At 35.7% G+C, this 16966-nt stretch overlaps 1 protein-coding gene across 7 annotated transcripts in view; it reads left to right on the top strand.

The window, feature by feature from the left end:
- The window catches only part of OSTN (osteocrin), a 231538-nt gene that overhangs the window by 146970 nt on the left and 67602 nt on the right, over window positions 1-16966 (top strand). For 5 of the 7 annotated variants that reach the window (XM_042956055.1, XM_042956057.1, XM_042956058.1 and 2 more), the window contains one exon: window positions 9079-9191. The exons of the other annotated variants lie outside the window; for them this stretch is intronic. The gene's annotated coding sequence lies outside the window, so the exon portion shown is untranslated. The remainder of the gene's footprint in view (window positions 1-9078; window positions 9192-16966) is intronic. 7 annotated transcript variants of the gene reach the window in all.

Raw genomic sequence — 16966 nt, 5'->3', positions numbered from 1 at the left:
AAATTCCTTTATTTTATTAATTTTGAATTTTTCTAATTGGAAGCCATCCATATTCAGAATTACATAGCTTTATCTGACATATCAAATTACCTCTTTACAGAGAGAATCATACCTAAATTTTAAAATATTTGGGGGCACCTGGGTAGCTCAGTTGGTTGACCTTCTAACTCTTGATCTTTGCTCAGGTCATGATCCCAGGGTCCACATCCATGCTGGGTGTGGAAACTTCTTAATATTTTCTCTCTTTCTCTCTCTGTCTCTGTCTCTCTTTCTTCTGCCCCTCTACCCTGCTCACATGCTCTCTATCTCTCTCAAATTATAAAAAAATTATATATTATTTACATATTAATTTATGAAGATCAGAAGACAAATTTCTTTTGTTCTTTGAATCTTTCCTCCTGCCCATGTAACTCATGTAGAACTTGGAACATTACTGTTACTGACATAAATATTTTGGTTTTGTTTTTAATAAATGAATTAATAAACACATATACTCAAGTTTAATCTTGGAGAAAATTTTTGTTGGAATTATCAGTAGTAGTTTCATTGTTGTCTTCTCTAAGTTACTCTTTCAGTTTATCCCATACAATTAACTCTTGACCTAAATTTCTACAAAAAAATAGAAAAGTCATGGAAACAGGTAGAGCCAGGAAAAGACTAACATTGTAAAAAAATCTTCACCAGGGTCAGAGTGGATAACAACACAACAACCAGTACCCTTAATTGCACATTTTCTTCTGCATCAAATTCTTTGTTAAAATCCTTCCATAGGTTATTTAATCATCAGAGCAACCTTAGTAAGTGAGTACTAGTAAGTATATCCAGAAGGAAATTGAGAGAACTTAAATAACTTGGAAAATGTTTCAGAGCTGGCCAGAGGCATAGCTGGTAAGTAGCAAACCTGGGATTTAAACTTAAATAGTATGATTTTATTGCCTTAGGCTAGACTGTATCAGACTATTCTTTTTTTAGGTCAGAGGATCCAATCTATTTAGGTGTGGTGGCACAGGACATGGAGCTCAGGGTAAATGCCATTTACATAAAATGTTGAGTTCTCTTTTCTTGCATCGAGTTGAAAGTTGCAGAATATGCCAAACTATATTCCAATGGGATTTAAAGAGAATTAGAAAGCAATAAGCAGTGTCTAGTTAAAACAGTAATTGTGTTCAACTTGACTTGATCATCAATTTATAACTTATGACTTTATAATCTGTTCTGTCTGACATTTTGATTTCCTTTCTGGTTCTCATAGTCTCTTCTCCAAACAGCAACAGACCGACCTTTCACAAAACACAAATCAAATCAAACTATTTCCAGGCTTAAAATCCTCTAGGACTTTAGCCCCATTTAGACTGTGTCCTCCTCCTTGGTAGGCTCTGCAAGGCCCTCTATAAGCTAGCCCTTGCTCATGCGTATGACAGCATCTTCCCCCATTTCCCTCCTTCTGACTTCACCCTCCACCTACTTGAATCACTGCTTCTCCTCAAATATGCCCAGCTCATGCTCTCCCTGAAAAGCTCTTCTCTCATTGTTAAGTGCTTCAATTCATCATTTTATTCCAGTCTCCATATATACCTCCTTAGAGAGGTCTTTCCTAACTAACTTATCTAAAAACCACCCCCAACCTCCTCACTCCATCCCCTTCTTGGTTTTCCCTGCCTGCTTATATTAAATCATAGTTTATTTATCTTTTATCTGCAAATTCCATGGGGACAGAGATTTAAGAGCAGCTGTGTTCACTGCTGAGGGTCTAGTGCCTGACGATGCCTGGCACTTAGTAAGCAGTCATTTAGCTATATATGGGAAAATACATCTTATAATCCTGTATTAGTTTAAAAATTCTATTTGTTGGTCTAGGCCGACACACTTATTCACTTTAAATCACACTGAAGCAATTTGGGAGTATAAAATTGTTCAGAGATAGCAAATTAGTTTAAGAAAGCACCTATCAGTGCTTGATTCATCGGGTCAAAATTATCTTCTGATTTTTAGATATAACTTCTAGCCTATGTTTTTGTTACAGTGTTTAAAGGAAGAGTAAAGATGGATGGGTGGGTGGGTGGATGGATGGATGGTTGGATGGATGAACAGGTAGATTCTATTTCTCAATACTTATGTATCTCAAGGGTCACAAAATAGCTGAACTTCTGATTATTTCAAAGAGCCACAGATGTAGTAACAAGGATGGATGGCTTAGCAACCAAGACAGGGCTCTCTAGCCTTCTCTAGCCCTTGATTTGGAAAATCAAGGAATTGGATCTGATGGTTTCTGAGACCCATTCTAGTTTATTGTTCTACATATTTGATTATTGTTAGTTGAAAAAAAAAAATCCTAACTCCGAAATATCAAAAATGAGAATACAATTTTACTAATTCAAGCTTTATAAATTATAACGATAAATGCCAATAACATGCAAGAATCCTTTCTGATTAGCAAGTATTACCACCCAGATGCTCCACTTACTAATTGTGTCACATTAAGGAAGTAGCTTCATCTTTCTATGCTTCAATCTCCTCACCTATAAAATGGAATTAATTGCAGAATACACCTTGTAAGGTAGTTGTTAAAATTAAATGAGCTGATATGTGATACACCATTAATGTAGTATATAGCATATTATAAATGCTAAATAATTGTCAGCTGGTAAACGTAAACACAGTTAATGAAATTATAAGAATAAGTTCAAGTGATATATGCTACCAAATCTTCCTAAAACTATTAATCAACCTCCACACACCTATTTTGAACAGAAGAAGGGATGGGGGGATAATTCAAAATGTAAATTTGAACATAGACCTGATTTAATTAATATAAATTCTGAATCCATTCAGTTCAGATAGAAGTATTATTATAATTATTTTACCTTCAATCATGTATGCAAATATATTAGCACTTTTTTTTCATACTAGGAATATGTTATAAGAAATATACAAAAAAAGAACTCACAACTATAACAAAAAGAAATGCATATGTCTCCTCTTTAATAAAACTAAGAAGTGATGATTATGCCAAACCACATATTAGAAAGAATACTTGCCAGATATTTTCAGTATCTGAACTGAACCAGAAGAGAAAAACAGAAGAGATACTCATTTTTGGAATTAAGCAATGTACAGATTTCACTAAAAGTTTGTGAGAAGCTCTTAAGTAACATAAGATTCTTTCGTTAGAATAATTAAAACAAAACAAAACAAAACAAAAAACAGTTATCAGTGGGTCTCAGAAGAAGAAAAGAAATTTCCTAGGGGTTACTACTCACTATTTCCACTCAGTAGAGAGTTAGGGAAGGTGAAGCCATACAAGACACAACATAAATGTGCCACCTTCAGCTTAACTCCGCTATATCACTCAGAGCTAACATGACTGAGAAGATGCAAATAACCATTAAATAAACCAGAGAGGGGCACCTGGGTGGCTTAGTTGGTTGGGCTTCTGACTGTGGCTCGGGTCATGATCTCGCGGTTTGTGAGTTCAAGCCCCGTGTGGGGCTCTTTGCTGAATTCTCAGAGCCTGGAGCCTAAGATTCTGTCTCCCTGGCTCTCTGCCCCTCCCCCACTTGCAGTCTGTGTGTGTGTGTCTCTCTCTCAATAATAAATAAACATTTAAAATTTAAAAAAAATTAAAATTAAAATAAACAAGAGAACTCTAGGGGCACTGGAGTGACTCAGTCAGTTAAGTGGCGGACTTAAGCACAGGTCACGATTTCATGGTCTGTGGGCCCGAGCCCCACATCAGGCTCTGTGCTAAGAACTTGGAGGCTGGAGCCTGCATCAGATTCTGTGTCTCCTTATCTCTCTCTATGCACCTCTCTCTTTAGCACTCTGTCTCTTTCTCTCAAAAATAAACCTTAAAATTTTTAAAAAAATAAATAAGAGAACTCTGATCTATGAAGCTTCACTTCATAATGACATTGACTAGCATAACCTGTATACCTAGAGAAGACTCCGATTACGCATACCCAGAGTAAAGTACACCACAAATTATATGAAAACATATTTTGAGATTGTGTACTAACTATCACTGTATATTGTGCCCACCTCCACCCCTTTGCTACACCACTGAGCAAATAAGTCTGGAAGTTACTACTAACACTGAGACATCAAAGTTAAGCAGGAAGTATACAACTTATATTACACTTATATTTTCAACAAAAGATAAAGCAATAATAAAACAAGTGAACAACATGAAATAGAGAACACCCCTGGGAAATGAAATTTTCTAAAATAAATTTCTAAGTTATAATAAAAGAGAATATAAATTATTTGCAAATAAATTTCAAAGAATAATACAAGAAATGGAAAAGAAAGATAGTAGACCATGAAAGGTAAACCGGAAGAGATCAGGAAGACCATTAAAAATCCCAACAAAAAGCACTGAAAATCCATTAAGATTTGCAAGGCAAATGAGAGATCCCATTGGAACTGAAGCAATGAGGCAGAGGATAGATGTAAACATGTGACACCAAATGGAAGATACAGTGACAAAAATACTGAAAGACAACAGCAATGGAAAGCAAATGAAAGAGATCCAATCTAGACGCAACTGATATTCCTGAAGAAGAGAAAAATACATACATGGAATGAAAAATATGTATGTTAAGAAAGATGCTACTCAAGTGGGCAATGCAGTAAATGAGCAACTCTGGTTCCATCCACCATATCCACACTGTAGATTAGAGAAAGGGGTGAGAAACTTTACAAATACCAAATGATAAAATAAAGAATGAAAAAGGATAGTGAATGCAGATATAACAAAGTTGTACGAAACATAGAAGATTTTGTAAATAAACGTAAATCTCAAATATAAATGTAAATTTGAGCATAAAAATGACAGTTAATGAAAACATTAAAGCAAAATATTCCTCATAATTTTATTATTTTATATGATAGTAAAGGAATATCATCAATAATGTAATAAATAGGTTTCAGTGGAAATTTGCAAAATTTAAAAACCTCCATGGACAAAACAGAAAGCTACAAAATGGAAACATTGACACAAAAATATAAAACTTGACATATCCAACGATCATTTCAAAAACCTGAAATGGTGTGACTCCTAGGTGGCTCAGTTGGTTAAGCATCTGACTCTTGATTTTGACTCAGGTCACGATCTCATGGTCTGTGAGTTTGAGCCCCACATTGGGCTCCACATTGTCAGTGTGAAGCCTGCTTTGAATGCTTTCTCTCTCCGTCTCTCACTGCTCCTTTCCCCCCCTCTCAAAAATAAATAAGCTTTAAAAAATATAAAAACTAAAATGGGAATCAAAGAACTATTCCTCCCTATCCTCCAAGAAACTCCCCAAATGAAAACAGTTGTATGATTAATTTTCACAAACTTGCTTTAGCATATTGCTATGAAAAAAATAAAATAGAGGGAAAGCTCATGAGACCATATGAACCTAAGCCCCAAACTGTAATAAGGATAGCACAAAAATCATACGCATATTTCAAATATGAATATAGTTGCAAAAATCCTAAATAAAATGTCTGCTAATCAAACACAAAAGTGTCTTGAAAATAATATATTTTGTTCAGTAGATTTAACTCAGAAATTCAGATGATCTATTACAGTAGTGACGTAAAGGAAAAAAATCAAATGATCGATAGATACAGACAAAACATTTGATAAACATTAACAAGTATTTATATTTAGTTATAAAAGTTAAAGTTAGGAATAGACTGAAACTTTCTTAATTTGATCAAAAACTTATGGGAAATCTCACAATTCATGAAAAATCTTTAGACATATTTAAGATCAGAAATAAAATGAAAAGTCCCGGGCCTATGATTGAAAAAAAATCAATAGATGATGTAAGGATCAGAGACAAAGCTGTCATTATGCACAGATGATAGAATTAACTACATCGAAAAGTATAACGAAAAAAATTCGAATTAGAGAGTTCACCTGGGATTCTAAATACAGGAAGAACTTGCAAAATATGAACATTTGTTTATATTGGTAATATCCAACTGGGGTATATATTAGATACCATTTACAATTGGGAGAAAAAAGGTAGGAATTCACTTAACAAAGAATTTACCTCGCATAAGAAATTTATGAAGAAAAACTTTCAGTTACATTAAAGGACATAAAAGACAAAACCTGAGGCAAATACAGAGATTAATTTCATGTTCATGGGTGGAGTTTTTAACATTACAAAGATATCAGTGCTTCCCCAAATTAATCCATAAATTCAACACAAATTTATATCAAAATCCAAAAGAGTTTTTTTGTTGTTGTTTTGAGGAACTAAGGAAAAGTACTTTAAAATTTACCTTGAAGAATAAAGTCCACATGTGATTATTCAATTTGGAAAGTGAAGAACAAAGACTCATCCTACCAGATATATTGCAAGACAACATTAATAAAAATTATTGTGGCACTAATTCAGGAACAAATTACACCAAAAGAAAAAAAATAGAAAAAGAAACAGAGAACTTAGTGTCGTGATACTCATGCACATAAGGAATAAAGATGAGTGGAATGGAGGGATTACAAGCATGGACACTGGAACTGCACTGCCTGCACCCAAAATTTGGTTCTGGTACTTAGATACATGTTCTCGGCCTAATTATTCCCTGCTCTATGCCTCAGTTTCTTCTTTTATAAGATAGGAAATAAAAACAGTGCATTTATTTATTTATTCATTCATTTAATGAGAACATTTAAGTTCTACTGTCTTAGCAAATTTCAATTATATAATATAATGTTATCAGCCATAGTCACCATGTTGTACATTAGATCCTCAGACCTTATTCATCTTATAGATGAAACTTTACACCCTTTTACCGAACTCCCTAATTCCCCCTTCCCCAAGCCTCTGACAGTGACTTTTCTACTCTCTGTTTCTGTGAGCTTGACTTTTTTTTTTTTAATTTTAGAGTCCACAGATAAGTGATACTGTGCAGCACTTATTTTTCTTTGTCTGGTTTATTTCACTTAGCACAGCGCCCCTAAGGAAACAATGCAAGGTGGTGGATGTGTGTGGTGAGAGGTGGGAGGAATCCTTTCACAGTGTATATGCATGTCAGATCACCACAGTGTACATTTTACACATCTTACAATTTTACATGTCCATTATACCTCAATAAAACTGGAATTTTAAAAAAAATATATTTTAAACAAAATAAAGTACCTCCTTATAGGGTTGTTGTAAAGATTAGTTGAGTCAAGCACTTAGACACTGGTTGGCATTGGGTAAGTGCTCAGTAAAGATTAGTTATCAACACAAAGCAGAAAGGAAAACGTGCCCTGAGAAGGTGGGGTCATGGAGACTGTTTCACTCTCTGGTAAAAAAAAAAAAGGCTCCAAGAACTCCAAGAGAGTTTTTAAAAATTAAATATAAAAGATAAAATTATAAGCCAATTAAAAGGATTTTTTTTTCAGTTTTAAAATATAAATCAGGGGTGCCTGGGGAGCTCAGTAGATTGAGTGACTCTTGATTTCAGCTCAGGTCATGATCCCAAGATTGTGGGGTCCAGCCCTGAGCTGGGCTCCATTGCTAAGCATGGAGCCTGTTTAAGATTCTCTCTTTCTCCCTCTGCCCCTTTTCCCTGCTTGTGTGCATGCTCTCTCTCTCTCTAAATGGAAATAAAATAAAATATAGTATAAATTATAAGATTAGCAGTTGATAATGTTAATTACATTAAAATTCAAAATTTGTTTTTATGTAGACGTGTGTTTATGATAGACAAAGTTAACAGAAAGGTTAAAGACAGCACGGAAATATTTGCAGCATCTAATACTAATAAATATCTTTAGACTATAAAAAGAACATGTAAAAGTTATTAATATCAAAACCCACCAAAATAAACAATGACCCAAAATAACTCTAAATGGCAGAAGTTATGCTATAAAAGAGAATTCTATGAACACTAAATCATTTTAAATATAAATAACATTAAACCACTTTGAAATTATGGTTATTGAGGAGAATGTAAAGTTATAAATCTTTATACTGTAAAAATACCACACAATAAAAAATTGAAATGAGGGAAGCCAGCAGAGGAGGTAAGAAGACATATGTACACAAATTTCTCGTTCTTTCAAGCAGGGAGACAATAGATAATGTGCAAAGCTTATAAATAGGGAAACACTATTAGGTAAAGAAATGATTGCAATCATAACATAGCTCCTTAAATTACCAGACTATGGAAACAAAAGTGCATAAAACAAACCAAATGTAGATCAAAAGTAAAGGAATTCAAAAGAAACACTGAAGGGGCGCCTGGGAGGCTCAGTCGGTTAAGCGTCTGACTTCGGCTCAGGTCATGATCTCACAGTCTGTGAGTTTGAGCCCCGCATCGGGCTCCGTGCTGACAGCTCAGAGCCTGGAGCCTGCTTCAGATTCTGTGTCTCCCTCTCTCTCTGACCCTCCCCCATTCATGCTCTGTCTCTCTCTGTCTCAAAAATAAACATTAAAAAAAAAAAGAAACACTGAAAATAAAATCAAATATAAAATTAGGAATCAGAAATATGGAACAAGTGCTAAATTTCCAAAGCCTGTCATCCACGTTTCTAATAGGCTCTGTGTTTCTTACCCATGACCAGCATCTTGAGATCTGGTTTGTGTTTGATTTATCTCTGTGTCCAGTTCCTTACACATAGTAGGCACTAAAAAATACAATTATAATGAATGTACATGTTTAGAAGCCTAGCTACAGGTTTTCAGTAGACTTCAAAAATATCATCTAAGGTTGATTAAATCCTATTCTGATGCCAAGATTTTGAGAATGTTCGAAGAACAATTAATCATGTATTAACCTTTACTTGGGTTCAGTTTAGAGGCTCAATAGAAAAAAAGTGGCAACCTCAAAGTGACTAACTGGAAGGGAGTTTCAAAAATGGATTCTTGGCAAAGCTATGGGACTGATATAGGGAAACTATAAAAGCTAGCTCAGTACCCTTGGTGTAGTAACAGGGGAGCACTGCTGCCACCCTGACTCCTGCAGGAGTCAAGTAAGGGAGCCATTTTGAGTAGAGAGAGGATGGTCACCTGCCAGAAGCTAAGGCAAATAACAACCCCTGAGGAATACTGACCAGGGAAATGAAACCCTGACTTGACTTCCCTCTCACAGAATCTCCTGGAAGTGCCTTCTATTGGTGAAAAACAATTAAACGCTAGAAGACAAGGAGCCAGCTAGTGTAGCTTCCAAGATCATTCCCCTCAGGCAAAGTGCAGGTAGAGAAGGTAAGCAGAGGCTCTGGAGGGGCAAACAGAAGATAATCCAGCACAAAGACTCTATTTCCCAAAACTGTAAGAATACAGTCCATGTCAATTCTTTTCCATGGTAAGTAGATACATATTTTTTGTATTAATAAATGCCATGTGGTTGATTCTGAGCTTCTATTCAACCAATAATTACAATCTCTGTCTTCTGTGTATCTAATATCTGTTCAAATAAACTGGAAAATCTACATCTTGTTCACTCAAAGTTCTCAGCCACGGGTCTTACTTTGTTTTCCCTGGGTTAGAAAATTGGGTCTATGATCTAGTTTCTGGTCAATAAAAAACAAGTCATGAGTGACAGATAGTTTTCTCTTCAGCCACAATTTTTTGACTGGGCAATTTTCAGTGCAGCAAAGATGGATTTATTTCTCTGCAAAGCAGATCCAAAGAAGCACCTAAAGAGTGTCTTCTTTGTTGGATTTTAGGATAGCCAATCCTTTGGTGCCAAATCTTACATGATCCTCTTTACCACATCATTAATAAAGACAGATGTTTTGAATTGAGGATCACACAAAAGCCAAAAGTGCTCTTGACCTTAAAAGACAGGACCAAACTTCCACTGTACTATAATGTTTTTTTTCATCCATAGACATTTATTTTAAGATGCATTCTTTTTGTTAGAAGATTCCTGTCAAATGAACTGAAATACTTTCATGGTCCTTCGTAGCTGGTTAAATTTGAGCTCTGAAGAAATTTTTTTAAACTTTTTTAAATCTTTATTTATTTTTGAGAGAGAGAGAGAGAGAGAGAGCAAGCACAGAAGGGATACAGAGAGAAGGAGACACAGAATCCAAAGCAGGCTCCAGTCTCTGAGCTGTTAGCACACAGCCCAACACGGGGCTCGAACTCACAAGCCGCCAGATCATGACCTAAGACAAAGTCCAATGTCCAACTGACTGAGCCACCCAGGCAACCCCTGAAGAAATATTTTTAACTGCTCTCAAGACAGTCAGAGAATGTAAGAAAGAAAATATTCTCACCAACAAATTGATCTTTAGGTCTCATGTTAAAAAGCATGCCATGAGGGGAGCCTGGGTGGCTCAGTTGGTTAAGCATCCAACTTCGGCTCAGGTCATGATCTCACAGCTTGTGAGTTCAAGCCCCGTGTCAGGCTCTGTGCTGACATCTCAGAGCCTGGAGCCTGCTTCTCCTTCTGTGTCTCCCTCTCTGCCCCTAACCTACTCGCATTCTGTCTCTGTCTCTCTCAAAAATAAATAAACATTAAAAAAATTTAAAAAGCATGCCATGATATTGTTTCTTAGCTCCTTTCATTTTTACAAGAATCCATGTTAAAACATGTGCCAAATTATGGTTCTTCACAAAAGAGTTTAGAGATTATAATGTGTTTTCATATTCTCATCAGTTTATTTTTCTACCTTCTTGGTCATGATTTTAAACACTCTAGTCAATTCTTTAATTCCCTTACCTATCCCTCTTATTCTCAACCTCCATGGTTTTTCTCCTGGGATGCAGATCTGAAGAGACAAGAGATACCTGAATAGCTTCACTTGGCAAATACAACTTCTTACTGCTTAAAATATGCTTTTTTTTCTGGGATTCCCTATTTCATTAAATAACCTATCTATTACCCAGTTTTCAATACAGAAATCTAGTAGTCTATGAAATTATTATTCTTCATTACATACCCCAACTCCTTAGCCAATCACCACAGATTGGGTTCCCTGGGAAGCAAACTCTGAGGCAGAAATCCGTGTTTCACAAGTCTAGTAGGAAGTTCTCTTGGGATCAACAGCTGTGGAAGGGAAGAGATGGAAACAGGATTGGATAGAGGGAAAAGTTGCAATGTAGTCTCAATGGAAGCCTCAACTGATATACTATGGTTATGTTTGAATGAACATTTATATCCCCAGACTTATTAGTCATTGGATGAGGGCCACCCTAGGAAGGGGTGCAGCCTTGGACAAGAGAGCTTAATTGTCTGGAGCAGGGGTGTTTTTAGCAGTGGCACTCCCTAAAAAGTGAATTCAAACGGCACAGTCTCGGCTGCACCAATACATCACCTGATCCTATCATTCTATTTCTTAAATAGCTCTCAGGTCAATTCATGACTTTGTTTCCCAGTGCCACTACTGTCATCCACCACTAACATGTCTCTCCTGTATAACAGCTTTATAAGGGTTTCACTCTATCCACTATATTTCTCTTCTCATTTATTTTTTCAGCTAGCTGTGCAATTTTTATAAAAAACTTATGGGCCCTTCTCTCTCCTCTGCTTAAAAACTTTCAATAGACTTATTGTCTTTATAATGAAACATCAATTTCTTATTAGCCCAATAAGGCAATTGTGATCTTTCCTCTGCATGTCTCTTCTTTAACATCTAGAAGTCACTCATCACCCCTCTGGCAATGCCTGACTATACCAAGCTTCTCAAATGTACCTATCCGATTTTCCATATGTTGCTTCTGCTGCTGAGAATGCACATCACCCACCCCTGCCTTTATGGCTGATCTAGCTTACTCTTATTTTCTAGAGAGGCATTTCTCAAGAAGTTTGATCCTTCTACTTCTCCCTTAACACCTTTCATCTCCCCAGTCATAAAACTTTCCAAATATAAAAATGCTTTACAATTTTCTATCATTATTTTAACGTGTACTCATCACCTGCTAAATAGTCTCATGAGAACAGAACTTGTGCTTATCCTAAAACCAACATGGCCCAGTATCTGGCACTTAGTAAGAGTTAAAAAATATTTGTTGATTGAATATATGTTGCTCATCAAAATGATTGTTCAGGTTGATCCAGAGGAATACTTCAAAATTTCTGAAACTTTGAGAAGTATAATTTAATAACAATTGCCATTCAAATTTGATAGAATTAGATGGAATTTTCTTTTTAATTTTTCTTCTTTTTCTTCATGAAAACTAAACCAATTTATAGTGATGATTTATAATAGCAATGCATCCTCAGGCAGACTTCATCTGTTTGGATATTACCTACTAGTTAAGGTTTTGATAAAATCAAATGAACTCATCTATAAAGCATTTAGTACAGTACTGGACACATAATAGGCATTCAATAAATGCTAACTATTATTTTACATTCAGTGTATACAATGAACTCTTTTACCTAGTATTCTGTTATATGTCATTGCCTATGTATTAACTGGTATGTCACAAAAAACTCACAATCACACAGTCCTTTAAAGTCAAGCACTTTCATATCTATGATCTTATTTAATTTTCACAACCCTGTAAGTCATGTAGAACATGGACTATTAACCTGGCTGTGACTCAGTTCTTATTTCACCAAAATAAAGAAAAATGGGGTGCCTGGGTGGCTCAGTCAGTTAGGCATCCAACTTCGGCTCCAGTCATTGTCTCGTGGTTTGTGAGTTCGAGCCCCGCGTCGGGCTCTGTGCTGACAGCTCAGAGCCTGGAGCCTGCTTCGGATTCTGTGTCTCCTTCTCTCTCTGCTCCTCCCCTGCTTGTGATCCGTCTCTCTCTATCAAAAATAAATAACTATTAAAAAAAATTAAATACAATAAAGAAAAATAAGGAAAAATGGGAGCATCTGGGTGGCTCAGTCGGTTAAGTGTCTGACTCTTGATTCAGCTCAGCTCATCATCTCACAGTTCATGAAATCAAGCCCTGCATGGGGCTCTGTGCTAACAGTACAAAACCTGCTTGGGATTCTCTCTCTCCCTCTCTGCCCAACCCTCAATCATATGTGTATGCTCGTTCTCTCTCTCTCTCTCTCTCTCTCAAAATAAATAAATACACACACACACACACACGAAAAATGATTGGCCCAGGCAGACAGATAGTAGGTCAGATAATGGTAATTAAAAGTTAAAATAATGGCAAAGTCTCTTTATGTGTATATAACATTAAACTGTATACGTAAGATAAATTTTTATTTGTAAGTTTCTTTTTACATAATATAGGTTTGTTTAATTACTGCAGATGCCCTATACCAATGCTTACATCCACTACTTCAGACCTCTAAATGACAGCTATAATTAGACCTTTATAGTTAGTTCCTGAGGTGTCTTCTCCATCTCCCACAGGTTCAGTAATATGGCTTTTGAATTTCTAAGTCTTTAGATTTTTTCCTTGAAAAAGAAGTGAGTTTTCTGTATATTATGTGTATGATTGATACAATAACTGGGACATTCGGTTAACCCAAGCACATGAGAATAAACTGTGTTAAGAAGATTTACATTTATGTTCTCTTAACATTCTTTAGCTACTGAAATAGACTCTCTAAAGAATCTTGGGTGGTTTTTTTTTGTCGTTGTTATTAATACATGATACATTAATACATGTTATTAATACATGATAAATTGTGCAGAAATAAATGTTTAATGGAGCTTATATGAACAGCCTTACTCTTAGACAGCATTTGACTTTTATGCAATCAGTCTCAAATGTTAGAACAATAACAGTTAAAAAGGAAAAAAAGGGGCGCCTGGGTTGCTCAGTAGGTTAAGCATCCGACTTTGACTCAGGTCGTGATCTGGCGGTTCCTGAGTTCCAGCCCCATGTCCGGCTCTGTGCTGACAGCTCAGAGCCTGGAGCCTGCTTGGGGTTCTGTGTAACCCTCTCTCTCTGCCCCCCCCCCCCCCCCCGCTCATGCTCATGCTCTGTCTCTCTCTCTCTCTCTCTCAGATCAATAAACATTAAAAAAAAAAAAGTATTTTTAAAAAAGGAAAAAAAAAAAACCTAAAACCAGACACACCAAAACCAAAACATAACTCTTAAAATACTTTGAAATAAGAGGTTTCTGTTGGATATTTGGGTTGGGGAGAGAAGGAAGCAAAGGAAAAGAATGAAATTGTACACACCTCAGTGGAACTTTGAGAGGTTTCTCCCCTGAGGCCTAGCAGCAGTTGTTAAATCATCATCTCCCTCTATCTCCCTTCCCTTCAGGTAACTTTATCCCTGTTTTTTTTGTAGGATAATTTAGTCATTTATTCATTGCCTTCCTTAAGCAAGAAAATATATCTGCCTTCCAATATACTCACCTTAAATAGGAATAGTAGATATTCAAAATCCTGTTAAATATGTTTAAAAAGCTTTCTGATAATTTGAAATTTCTGCAATTATTGATTGATATGAATGCAGGTGAAAAATCTGTGTAATTTCCAGAGCACCATCTCTCCTCGAGTACTGTAGAAAGTGCATTGAAATGCTTATGAGTGTGTATGGGAACACTTATTCATTCAAAAAAAATATTTATGTGCCCGCTGCCTGCATTATTCTAGTTTAGTAGAATGCAGAAGTAAGCAAGAGATACACAATCGCACATTTGGTGGAGGTTTCTTTCTAGTGAGCAGAGAGAAAATAAATAAGCCAAAAAAATAAATTTAAAGGGCAATGTTAATACAGAAAAATTCCAGAAGAAAATAAAACTGGATAATAAGTATGACCAAGTGCCACAGAAGCCTCATTGAGCAAGGTCCATTTGAACCAGAAACCTAAAAAACAAGGATTCAGCTTGCAAAGATCTGAAGAAAGAGTTTTCCAGACATCTGGAATAATGAATGCAAAAGCCCCGAGGTAGGATTAGTTAGGTTAGGCCATTGTTGAAACAAAGGCATCAAGGGGAGAAACAGAAGATAGGTAGATAACAGACAATTTACCAAAGGTTAAGCAGGTAGAATTCAGTTCTCTGTGAGGTGTGAAGTCACTAAAGGATTTTGACCAAGAATTTAAAATGAAGAAAGGTGGTATGGACTAGTTAGGAGAATGGCTTTTTGGAGCCAGACTGCATGCTTTTGAATCTCAGCACTGAAAATTGCTAGCTCTGTGACCTTAGACAACTCAACTTTTCTAGCCTCAATTTCCCATAAAATAAAGTTAATCTAACAGTATCCATTATACTTTATATGATTGCAGAGTATTAGTATCTATCTTATTATTTTTTAAAAGACCACACTGGAGCAGTAGGAAGAAAGAATTGCATGAAAGGAAATCGAAATGTTGAACTCATTTGGAGGTTGTGTTAGTTTCTATTGCTAGCATAATAAACTACCACAAACTTAGTGGCTTGAAACAACACAAATTATCATATTTTGGTTCTATAGGTCAGAAGTCAGACATGGTCTCGCTAAGCTAAAAGTAAAGATGCTTGGCAAAACTTCATTCCCTTCTAGAGTCTAAAGGGGAAAATTCTCTTCCTTGTCTTTTCTAATTTCTAGAGGCCACCTTCATTCCATGGCTCATAGCCCGCTCTGCCTTCAAAGGCAGCAACAAAGTTCATGCCTTCTCACATTGTATCTCTAACTACAGCTGGGAAAGATGCTCTACTTTCAAGGACTCATGTACTTAATTTGCACTCTCAAGATAATCCAGATCAATCTCATCAAGGTCTATACTCTTAATCATATTTACAAGGTTCCTTTTGCTGTGTAAGGTAACATATTTAGACGTTTCACAGAGTTAGGGCAAAGGCATCTTTGATTATTATCTGTCTAACACTGTAACACAGGTAGGTTTTAGGAAGATATTTTAGTAATATTTAATATAGTAATAGTTTAGTAATTTAGTAATACTTGGTAATTTTGAATTTAGTGATATTTAAACAATTATTTAAAGTAATATTTAAACAAGCCCTGCTTTGGGTGAGCCCAGCTTCTCTCTCTCTCTCTCTCTGTGTCTCTCCCCCCGCCCCCGCCCATGGGATTATGTCTCTCTCTCCACCCTCACTCACTTGTACCCTCTCTCTCTCAAAAAAATAAATAAATAAAATAAAATAATAGGTTATGTTTAAACAAGTCCTTTGCTAAATTTATGTCTAAAAACATACTGTTGGGGGCACCTGGGTGGTTCAGTCACTTAAGTATCTGACTCTTGATTTTAGCTCAGGTTATCTCACGGTTTGTGAGATTGAGCTCCACATTGGGCCCTGACAGCGTGAAGCCTGCTTGGGATTCTCTCTCTAACTCTCTCTCTGCCCTTCTCCAGCTCATGCTTGCTCGCTTACTCTCAGAATAAATAAAATAAATTTAAAAAGAGTAAAATAAAATAAAAATAAAAATACACTGTTGGCTTCAAATTATAGGTGTTCCTCATTATCCAAAGACATTTAAATCTTCTCAAAAGGGGAAACATATCTTAGTAAACATCAAATATCAATTTTCAATGAAAATTAATTTGAGTTTACTTTATTTCAGAGTTAACAGTTTAGCTATATTACAATTACATAGTAATTCTTAGAATTAAAAAATTAAGAATCTTTTTTTTAAATAATTTTTCAGTAAAATAGTGTGGTAGCATGATAGGACATTTTTAAATTGACCTTTCAAAGAAAAATAGTAAAGAAAGACATTTTGGCAATTAAGAGCCCATTTCTGATTAAGTAAACTTAGTTACTTTAGACCAACTCTTCTACTAAGGATAGCTAGTGAAGCTGGGATAAATAGGTAATAGAAACTAGATAAAGAGATAGATACATACATACATACATACATACATTTATAGGAGAGTCTTTGAAGAGCTACTAAGTCAGTGAAGAATTGCCTATTCAGTGTGGCTATGAAAAAAAAAAAAAAAAAAAACAGAAAATGAAGCTCTGGAAGGTGAGCCTGGCATTTTAGACACTGCCCCTGCAGGAATCTACTAGTACTGTTAAATGCTTCTAAGAGGAAGATAATTTGAGTCATATTTTTGACAACCTTATAGGAGTGGCTGGCTAAAAATTAGACTTGAGTACCAGCTAAGGTGGGAGATCTCTGATAAACCTCTATATATTTTTGGTTTAAATTTAAAAGAGA

This window comes from Panthera leo, chromosome C2 (assembly GCF_018350215.1).
Source record: "Panthera leo isolate Ple1 chromosome C2, P.leo_Ple1_pat1.1, whole genome shotgun sequence".
NCBI classification, from domain to species: Eukaryota; Metazoa; Chordata; class Mammalia; order Carnivora; family Felidae; genus Panthera; species Panthera leo.
This window is presented reverse-complemented; position numbering and strand designations above follow the sequence as displayed.